Consider the following 11,415-nt stretch of genomic DNA (forward strand, 5'->3'; position numbering starts at 1 on the left):
AACAAGGGTACAACAGACAGCATCAATGCAAGCGTGATTTTCTTTTTAATTTTTTTTTTCAAATGACATTCCAGTATAAATGTGTTTCCTCTAATGAAGGCTGACTTTCAGTAAAGTTCCTGAAGGCAATGCCTGACACAGGGGCTTACTGTACATTCAAATCTCAGAGATTGTCTATGATGTGATAAATCCATACTGTGGAGTTTGGTGACAGATTGTTTCAGCTAATTACCAAATAACACAAGAAAATATTTGTGGTTATAATAAAAGAAACATACTTAATTCTTGTCATCCCTTTTAGAAACTTAGAGCATGATTTTCTACGAATAAATAGACAAGAAAAAAATGTTTCTGTCCAATAAAGGCACACTCAAATTTAAACTTGCAGCATGCAGCCATCCTTATTTTCTAAAACAACTTTAAAATCTGCAGCTCTGAAGAAAAGTTAGGATATTTGGAGCGGTGATATTAATTGAGCATGAAAGTGCAAATAACAGGTCTGTTATTTTAAGATAATACTTGACTTCTTTTAAGGATTCTGCATTAACACCTCTTGATCGATGCCTAAGTAAAAAACGATAGTTTAATATTAAAGTGATAAAACCCTACCACGAAGTATCACAGCTTTCATCTTAATTGGCTTATGCTATTCCTAGTTACACTTCAGTTGTTTGCAGGCGTTTAACGTTACAGAAAGCACACCCCTCTTGCTCTAGAACGAGCTGACAGAACACTTGCAAAATGGATAGGGTGACTTTTAATGATGCAAGTGTTTAGTGGTTGATTAGATGCACTTTGAGGGCTAAATTCTCCTGTGATCAAAAATTTACTTGAACACAAGGTAGTTTCAGCAGGAAGGGAAATAAAATGCTGAGCAAACTGTAAGTGATTGCTTCAATTATGTTTATTTTAAGTTAATTTTTGAGAGTGAATGTTAACTACCTTATTTTACCAGGGTTATACAAAAGTCCTCCAACTGAAACCAACCTTTGATTTCAGCTCACATCCATGGTCAAATCTGTTCTGTTTTACAAAGCTCCTGCAGGACATGCTTCCCTCAAAAGTTTGCCAGGGTTGAGCTATCGGTGATAAAGCGCAAGGTACTTTAACTTAAGCAGTGCTCTGGATTCACCATTTTAGCAGGCCTGCATTTTATTAATTCAAACTGCTTGTGCCCAGCTGTGACCGCCCTAGGAAACACTAAATTTATTCGTGAAAGTGTCCAAGGACTGGTGCAGAGAATGTCAGTACAGTGATGTTCAGGGTTTGTTCTGTACTCTCAGCCCTGACCCTCCACTAATTCCTGGCCAGGGGCAGCACTGGGAGCAGGAACTCCTACCCCTGCCCGACCCCAGCCCAAGGAAAGCAACGCCACCCAGCTGTGACCCACCAGGGTGAACTCCTGAGTGCCTCCAGCTCACAGCTGTGTCAGAGGTGTCTGGTGCTTTTCAGTAGTATTTTTTAGTCTAAATCGTTTTATCCTGAAACCTAGAGAGAGCTCTTAAACCATGATGGGAAAGATCTAATTACTTACAGTAGTACATATAGGCTTGGAGGTAGGTTTGGAAACAATCAAACTGCCTCCCTCAGCCCCAAACAAAAGCCTAAAACCTAGACCAAAGTACTACCTTTTCCTCCCTCTAGCAGGGTTGGCTACAAATGTGGGTGAGTGCCGTAAGTGCAGTAAGTAAGTATTCTTCCTGCAAGCCTCCAGCACATGATTTACATAGGAAAACTGCCACTCATTTCAGCATGATTAGGCATCATCTGATAAGGCAGCTCTGGGACAGGTATAAACCAGTATTCGCAGGTGAGGACATAATGAAGGTCTCCAGCACAACTTGCACAAGTCCAGCTGACGCCACAGCCATAGTGAATGGCTGGCAGCACCCTTGGGTCTCCCGTCTGTGAGCCTTGCTGTCTCCCAGCAGTGGAGAAAGCAGCCTTCACCTTGAGCAGTGCTCCAGCCCTGATCCCTGAGATAAGCACTGCCCATTTTAGACCTGGCTGGAGCCCAGGAGGTCAGGGTTTGCCTACAGAATGAAGTGAATGGGATGTTTTGAAATGGAAGGGAGGTTTGGGGGAAAGAATACGCCCAACAAGCAGGACAGCTGAAGAAAGAGGGGATTTGCACTATGGAGAAGGCACACCTGCTGTTCAACAGGCTGTGCTCTAGCCAATGTTGCTGTCAACGTCACTCCAGAAAGCATCATTTCTACCCAGCCACAGCTCTCCCCTGCTATAAACATCCCTCCAGCACCTCAGCGCTGTGCCTTGCTGGAGCATGGGGGTTGCTGGCTTGAGTTGCTGCTGCTGGGGTAAAGGGCTGCTCTATGCCACTGCTCTCACTTCAAAGAGAAAGTAAACGGCTGCTGGAAAATGCATAGGGAGAGACAGGAGAAGACCATCAACTGGTAAGAAACACATCAGAGCATCTGAAGCACTGTCCTGGTATCATCAACATGCTATTCTCAGAGCTGGAACGCTCAGCCAGCCTTGCCCACAGGAATACTGCCTACAGAAACCAGGGAACAGTGTGTTTGTAACTAGTCTTGGGTTTTCTGCATGGACAAATCTGGGAGCTGGCCATCCAGTTACCTATTTGTATATGCAAGGCATGTGCTCTGCCACTTTCCTGGGCACAATCAATTACACATACAAAACGCAGGCATGAAAACCTGGAGGAAGCCTAAGCTCAAAGTTAACGATTACTATTATCTTGTTTAGCATTAAAGATTAACTACACCAGTGAAAGGATGTGTTATGAAATGTCTTTCCCAGGCTGGAAAGTAAATAGAGGGAGAGTTTTGTGGTTTTTTTTCATCTTAAAGGCTACTCAGAATTTAGAATAGTTGTTCAAACTGATTTTTTTATTTACCATAATATCAAAATATAGTCACTTGCCATGTGACTGCTCACATTTTCATTTGAGATGTCGTGCAGAAACACATGGAAATCTGGTGAAGGCAAACCAATTTTAGAACATGTTCCAAGCAATTGTTTTGCAGCACTGCCCTACAGTATGAAGTCTCTTACATTTCTTAAATTGCCTAATCAAATGCAGACTCTGTTCCAGTCACGCTAAATTTTCACATAATGGCAGAAAAACACTTCTTTCTAGCCTAGCACTGAACAGTTGGATCACATTATTACATTTACTGCTTTTGTAGTCTCTGAATGTGTATTTGTAAATGTATGCATATACATATTCACAGGGGAGAGGGGGGAACATTAGTGCCCATGCTGTATGACCCTGGGGACAGTTGGAGGGGCAGAGGTATGTCTTGAGAGGTGCCTGTGCTGAGGGTCTTCTGTGAGCACCTGGCTTATCAAGAACACAGAGAGACACTGGTGAGAAATTTATTTTTTATTTATTTAAAAGTCAGATGTATTAGTGCAGGATTTGATCCAGCTGATTCCTTGCCCTACAGTCTACTGAAGTTATTAAACTGATATAAATGCAGTTAGGTAAGTTACACCCAGATTGTTGCCAGCTTGGGGTTGGAGGCAGGATTGGTGCTATGTGCAGTCATGGCTGTCCTGCTCTGGATCCCAAGCTTGGGCATGTCCCTGTGCTGCATCACATCAGTTTGGGGAATTCTCTGCATCACAGAATTGCCCACTCCCCATGGGCCAAATGCAACCTGCAGAGCCCACGCTCAGCAGTCGTTTGGAACAGGATGCAGCCATGCTGGGCACCAGCTCTCCCTCCCCTCTGTCTTCTATTTGGGCTACATCACCTCATGATAACATTCACCCTGTAAGGCAGGGAAGTATTAGCATCGCACTACTTTGGCATTTTGACTAGCGAGCCACAGAGAAGCCACAGATCAGACCTTTAAGAGTTAAAAAAAATAATATTCAAATCAGTAACATATGGACTGCAAGGTCACAAGGAAATCTGTGGCAAATCAGGCAATGAGACTTAGGGCTTTAAAGCTTTACATTACAGTCTGTCCCATTCTCTCCTCCATACCAGCCTCCTGAGATCCCAAATACAACTGCAATGGTTCCCTATATCCTTATGTTATCACTAGTAATACTGGGATAGTGTAAGAATGTGACTAAATCATATCTGTCCCACAAACTATGTATGTCTGCAGGTCTATTTTTCCTCTACAGCTGCACCAAATACATTAAGGTTTGTGTTGGCATAGTTTGCCACATAAGACCACTGCTCAATCATGAGCGGTGCTTGTTATGTCTTTGGCAAGGATGCAAACCTGATGCTTTAGGGGGAGGAAAAGCCATAATCCACTCTCACAGTAAAACCTGTACAGTGGTACACAAGACAAAAAAAATAAATCTATCCATACCCTTGCAGGGAATCAGATTAATCCCCAAAGCATGGGATTTGATTATTTTTGTCTGAGGTTATCATTACGGAAAAAAACTACACAATGCTAAAAATACCTATACAGCATTTACTTTATGAAGAAAACATGATTTACTGAGCAAACCCAAAATTACTGGCTTTTCAGTGTTAATCTTTGATAAACACGTGCTGGGTTAAAGAAACTGTCACGGAGAGTAGAAGTTTGCAAATTGAAAGAACTCATTCAACTCTGCAAGATGATTTTTTTTTTTCCCCCTTATTACTCCTTTCATGAGACACCTGGGGACATTGTTCACACACTGTTGACAGCTTTCACACCACTGCTTTTCCTCTGTTATCCTTACCCTTCTCTTCAGCACTCGTCTCCAGGTGGCAATACACAAAAGAGCTAAATTTGCAAAGGGTGCCACTGCTGGCTCTTGGACAACTGTTGGAAAGCCAGTTGCAGCTCCTGCCTTGCAGGTCAGCTGGTTCAAGTTGCTTCCACAGGGCACTGAGCCCCCCTGACCCACCAGGCAGTACTCTGATATTTAACACCTGGGTGCTGCACCGCTCCGGGAACATGCAGACTGCTTACAGCCCTTTCTTGTTTTCAGCTACCATTACACTAATAGGCAGAGTCACAGATCCCTCACTAACACTGGACTACATTCAAACACCACCTAAAATTTTAATACCGTAGCCTTAACTATACACTGAAGCTTTTGTAAGTTAAATACACATTTTTCTTCTCCATAGTCTCCCAAAACAGGATGGTTACACAGCCCGATATGACACGTAATGTGGGAAGGGGGTGCCCAAGCGGAGCGATATATAAACAAGGGCTTGAAATACAAGCGTGAGAATTTTCTTTTCACCCCAAAGTGCATTTGTCATGATAGACATACACAGAAATAGCACCAACACCTTCTGTTGGTGCTGTAGCTGCTGCATGCAGTCCCTGTCCACCACCGGCACCCATAAATACGCCTGGGAAGTGCAGCAACAGCACTTGAAGGAAACACCTTTTGTTTCATGCCACAATAAAGCCCCAAGGAAGGTCCTACCCAACAGAGGTGTGAGATGGCACCTTACTGCTGCTCAGGAAAGCAGAGATTCAGCTGTCATGACCATTTGGCATAAGAGAGATGAACTATGTGGCTCACGTTAAGAAAAGCCTATTATTGCAGTAATAGCTGAGCTGAGTGACCAGCTGATCACCTCTCATCTCTTCTGAGGTTTCACTCCCACCTCTGGTGGGCAGCCAGTCTGTGATGCTGGTCCCCGCTGCTCGCTCGTTACCTTTCCAGACGAGCACCTCTGTGTTTGCTTCCCTGCTGTCCCTCAGGCACTTGAAGAGCCCCCCAGCACGAGTCTTCCAATTAACTCCTCATTCTCATCCCAAGCCCTCTTCAAAGCTCTCCTTTGCCTCTGATGCGTACAAGCATGTGTGCCCCCTTTCCCCGACACATGCGGCTCAGCTATGTTTAGGCAGCTTGTGCACTAACACGGCTGCTGATTATGCAGGCCAACGCAGCTCTGCCGCTTCTAGAGGCCACTGCCTGACTGTATCCATCTGCTGTCTCTTCTCTTAAACCATCCACTGTGGGGAACTGGATCCATCCTTTTTACCCCGAGTTTGTCCAGTGCCTATCAAATTAGAAACCTAGGCTGCAATTTGGTTCTTAGATGCAACGGTTAAAAAAAAAAAAAAAAAAAACAGCAAGAAGAAACCTTTTTGCAAGAGGAGTATCTGTGTGCAAATACGACCTCTGTAATGTTACCAAGGTCAGGCAGACCAAGGCCAATCTGCTGTGTGAGAATATAAATCAAAGCTGTCCAGGGACTGATTTCATTTACAAGGTTTGTAACCATTCTGGACAGAACAAATGTCACTTGCTTGCTTGAGCTCCTTGCTCCTCCCTCTTCCACCACCACTTCTTTGCTCCTCCGCTTCCACCCAGCCCCTCCCTGCCTGGTAACTCCTCTTGACCTCCTTTGCTCTTGAAAGCAAGAGTTCTCTTCTAGCAAGAAAGCTGTGGCTCACCCATGAAAGACAGCCACGCCAGGCCTATTTATTTAAATTATGCAAAAAACCTCAACAAGTAAAATTAGCACAGAGCCACAAGTACATTCACCTGCCGGTTACCTGCCATTCATAGAACACGTCGGAATTAAAACAATAAATTCTGTAATGACTTCTCTCCTATTGCCTTCAAAGATCCGCAAAACAAACTAAGGAAAGCATCTGTAGCAAGTATTAGAGTCTGGGCACAGATCCTGTGCAATCACATGGTTTCCGTTGTGGAACTAAAAAGGCTTCTACAAGAATGTGTGAAATACACAGCCGAAATTCTCCATTTCTTTCTGTGCTCTTTGGCAGTTTGCGTGGCTAAGTTAAAGCGGCAAGTTCTGTTTCTTTAGCTGGCGGCTTTCAAAGCACAGCCCGATCTGCAAATTGAAAGAGCACAGGATTCAGCTAGCAAGCTCCCTCTCCAGTAAGTACAGAGTTAACATAATCCCACGCCAAACAACAGGTTGCTGTCTCCAAACTGGAGCCTTGAGCAGAGAGTCCAGCGGTGGCCTCGCTCCTCACAGCCATTTTGCAGCCCGTCTGCAGGTGTGCCCACTGAGCTGCAGCAGGGCTGGGCAGGGGTGCCAGAACTAAAGAAACTTCACGTTCTGGATGTTAACTTTAGTTACCATAGCCAGACAATGCTGCCAGTGGTGTGGAAGAAAAAATTGCTGTAGCCAGCTGTGCTGTTCACAGTCGGATGGTTTCTGCGTAGCTCCAAATGGTTATGGAGCCAGTAGCCTGTTGTGGCCAAGGACAGGATGATGGATGGTCTACACACACTGTCCAAGCAGGGAGAATGGCACAAGTTCACTTCAGGGTTGTTAAAATGCTAATCTGGGTTAGTTAACAAAAGCCGAATGGAATAGAAAAGTTAGGGAAATAAACACTACTCATATGTTATATATGTGCACTACAGATTTGATCTCTGTGGTTAACACAAACATTTGACTTTGGAAGTGGGACAATTCAACAGTCTTCCTGTTTGAATAAACTGAATCAACTTCTGATATTAGCTGTGCTGTAATTACTGTCAAGCCACAAGGAGGGAAAGTAGGCTACGGCAGACAACACACAGAGCTCCGGAAGACAGCGTCGGAATGGCACTAACACGATTTTCCCTGCACACCTCTTCCATGTGACATGGGAACAAATCAGAACCTACTTTCTTTTGAACTCCAGGCTGGCAGCTATTCACAGAACAAGTAACAACTTAATAAAATGGCTTATATGGATTTTAACGGTAACTGCAGTAGCTTATCTGATGCATAAGAAAAGAGATCATCTGTTCTAACAGCAGTTTTGACGAAAGCAACATTTGAACTGTTTTAATTACATACAGAGCTGCTAAGACTGAAAATAACTTGTACTACCCAATGCAAGCATTATGTCTTCCATCTTTTCTTAATTAGTTGTGGAGCAAATTATCACTTCATCCAATGGAAAGACATCTGATTTTTCAAACTGGAATTATAGGTATGTTTAACACACAAGTATGTTATCAACCACCACCTCCTCTGTTCAGTAAGCAAAGCAAACACACAGTGCATTCCTTGAAAAATATCAGACTGCAACATAAGTAAGATGAACATAAGCTTATACAAGCCCAGAAGCTGTTGATGTAACTGCTTTCTTTGTCTTACAAAGAAAGACTGGAACCAAACCAGTGCCTGTCATATCCCTTGTATGACACTTGATGAAAACTGACTGTATTGACATATGATCTCCTTGACTTCAGATTTCAAATTTCTTTTTTTCAGAAGGAAGCATAACCAAAACATCTCAACGTTTCTATTCGGGTTCTGTCCAGCTAACTGGGCTTCACCTGACTTCACGGGTTGCTGAATCCTGTGTTAAGTGCAATAATGTTTTTAAAATAATTTAAAACCCATAAAAAAATAAAATAAAGAGCTGCAATCTGCATGTGACCAACTGTAGTAAGAACAGAAGATATGTTATTACAAATGCCTAATACATGCTTTGAAGTGAGCTGCTATGACATACGTTTCTTTACTTTCACATATCTCATATGACAGGACCAATCAGATCGAAGATCAATTTAGTCAGAGTTAATTGCATATATAATTAAGCATTCTATCAAAATGTGTGCTCTTCATAAGTCTACATCAAAGTTATGGTGGCTCCAAGGGCTAAAGTGTCTGCTCTAACAGTCGGCTCGGCTCATACAAACGAGGTAGAGACGTTCCGATGGTCCAGCTCAAAGGGCGCGAGAGGCTTAGGGGGGAAAACCCGCAGCCACACAGCTGGTTTGTAGAGCTCTGACAGGGCCATCACTGTATTCCTGGCACACGCTCCTGCATCACACAAGGCACGTTTGGAAGATGATGTTATCTTTGTTGCATCTCGACCATAAACGAGAACAGGTAGTGACAGACTGCAGGATATGAGGGAGGAAGGTAGCTGTTCACAGTAACTAAAGGTGCAGAGGAAAGTGAGAAGCCAGTTAAATGAACCAATTTAGAGCCTCCGGGTTACACTTTTTTGGATATTCTTTTGAAAGCAAATCTGAGCTACATAATTCAGAATACTAATAAATTCTTACTACAAACTTTTTCTCCCTCTTTTTAAAACAGCTGAGCTTTATACCAGTTAATATAAAAAGTGTTAGAAGTTCGTGATTCTATAGAAATCAGAGCACTCAACTGGCAATTTGTATTTATCTGAGCCAGAGTAAATGTTTATACAGTATCTGCCAACATAACAAAATATGCCTGTCACTTACTACATTAAACATGATTACATACAGCTTAATTTACTGAATAGTAACTTAAGTAGACTTCAGAGGTGCACAGAATTTTATAGTGTGAATAAAGCAGGAAAAACGTCTATTCTTTTCCGCCACAAAAGTGATTGCAAAGCTTTACAATGAGCTTCCTGTTGGACTTGGAAAAAGGAAAGAACCTCAGAAAATTCTCTGTGAAAGTATTTGTGTGTGAGAGCAACAGACCAGCAGTAAAAGCCTCCAAGTCAGTAGGAAGCTGTTCCTTCAAATAATATTTAAGTGAATTAATAAACATCATTAAGGAAAGACTAACAACTTATAACACAAAGATATCCCAATAAAGATGCATGTTTTTTCCCAAAGGGAAAAACTACAGAAAAAAATGCCACACATTTACAAAGCAGTGAACAGTATTTTAGAGGAAGTTTGCTGTAATTCCTGCACGTTATGTGAGGCGTGTGTGTGTGTACATGGATAAGCTACAATACCATCTGTACAGCAAGTGCCACATATGTGAGCATTATGAACCATCATTGCTGCTGCTGCTATGCTCAAAAGTAAATGTATTCTAAGCCACGCACACATACAAATATAAATGACTTTACACACAGAGGGCCGAATTTTGCTCAAATTACTCACAGGCTAATGCCTGTGATACAGACATAATCTTGACCAGAAGTAAGAAACAACTCAAAGACTGGCAGAAACCCACTAATTTAAGACTAGCTATATTCATGCTAACAAGTGGGATATCCACCGGAACTACAATGTTTTCAATACATCAACCTAAAGCATACTTAATCGCGTTTTTCAACTCACAAAATAAAACACAATGACGATCATAAAAAACCCGACACCACAACCCTTTAAAACACAAGCATAATATCCACCTAGAAATATCTGTGTGACCTTTCATTTCCATCCAGCGCTCATAAATAATAAAGAGGGTTTTAAACCCTTTCTAATTACTCCCTGAAAGCTGCTGTATCGGTTTCTGCAGTGCTGAAACGCCCCCCCCCCCCCGCCAAAAAAAAAAAAAAAAGTTTCTCTGCTCTACACCTGAGCGGAGCATTGTTTTCACCGGGAGGCGAGGAGGACGGAGCGGAGCTACCCCTGCCTCTGCACGGGGATAATTCAGAACTGACTCCAGTATTTGTTTCCATCTATAATTGATGGAGAGCTTGAAACACAGCTCCCTCTGCCTCCCAGCGCCCGGCTGCTGCCGGGGAGCCCGTAAATCACGCCTCGCCGGCCGCCCGCGCCGCCGCTCCGCCGGCAGCGCCGAGCTCCCGGGTCCGGCCCGGCTCAGCCCCCGACCCAGCGCCAGCCCAAACTCACCCCGACCGCCCCGAGGCGATTTCGCTGGCGATAAACCAAACAGCTCCGCTTCGGCTCGGCTCACCGTCGTCGTCCCCCCCACCGCCCGCCGCCTCCGGCCAGCGCCGGTCCCCCCGCGGCCGCCCGCTCCGCTCGGCAGCGCCGCCGCGGCGCCGCGTACCTGCCGCTGCCCACGGCCGCCGCCCGCCGGCGGGGCTGCCTCCTCCGCCCGCTGTCCCCCGCCGGGCGCCCCATCCCGGCGCTCCGCTCGGTGCCGAGCCAGCGCGGGGGAGGCGCGCCCCGCAGAGCCCACCCCTTCCCGCCTGCCTTTTTTTTTTTTTTTTTTTTTTATTTTCCCCTCCCTTTAATGTGTTTATTCTCGCCCGCCCCTCGCCGCGCTGTCCCGCCGCGCCCGGCCTCGCTCCGCCCTCCGCCTCCGCGCAAACACCGCGCCCGCGGGGCGCCGCTACCGCCGCCAACTTTTCGGTTCCCTCTCCCGCTGCCCCCGCCGCGGCTCTCACCGCACCCGGGAACGCGGCCCCCGGCGGAGCTCCGCGGCCGGCCGCGCCATGGCGGGGCGGGGGCGGCACCGCCCCGGCCGCGGCCCCCCCCCCCGCCTCCGCCCTCTCCGCCGCGGGCAGCGCCGGGCGCGGAGCTCCGGCAAACTTCGCCCGTAGTTTTACCCCTCCCAAAGCACCTTGATAAACCTGTCTGCCCCCCCGCCTCCGCCCCCGTGCCCGTCCCGCCTCCGCAGCCGCGGAGGTAAACAGCTGGGGGGCAGCCATCAGGAAGGCGTTTTGTTCCTCGCCGACGTTTAATACAGACATTCTCATTTCTACTTCGAAAGAAAAAGTCATTGGCGAGCAATGCAATTTTGCCAGCTAATGAGATTCAATTTTGCAGACGACTACTTCGCGTGTGGTGGGGGTGAGGGCCATGGGGCGGGGGGGGGGAAATGTCCTTGAA

The 11,415-nt window shown here is 45.5% G+C and overlaps 1 protein-coding gene across 8 annotated transcripts in view; it reads right to left on the reverse strand.

Moving 5' to 3' along the window:
* SEMA6D (semaphorin 6D) overlaps positions 1 to 10,997 on the reverse strand; it is a 30,469-nt gene extending 19,472 nt beyond the window's left edge. For 5 of the 8 annotated variants that reach the window (XM_054214900.1, XM_054214902.1, XM_054214897.1 and 2 more), the window contains exon 1: positions 10,631 to 10,754. The gene's annotated coding sequence lies outside the window, so the exon portion shown is untranslated. Of the gene's footprint in view, positions 1 to 10,470; positions 10,585 to 10,630; positions 10,779 to 10,975 lie in introns of those variants that run through there. The other 3 variants (XM_054214896.1, XM_054214903.1, XM_054214895.1) reach the window with 3 other exon arrangements.
* Positions 10,998 to 11,415: the final 418 nt, after the last annotated feature.

This window comes from Rissa tridactyla, chromosome 9 (genome assembly GCF_028500815.1).
Source record: "Rissa tridactyla isolate bRisTri1 chromosome 9, bRisTri1.patW.cur.20221130, whole genome shotgun sequence".
Lineage (NCBI taxonomy): Eukaryota > Metazoa > Chordata > Aves > Charadriiformes > Laridae > Rissa > Rissa tridactyla.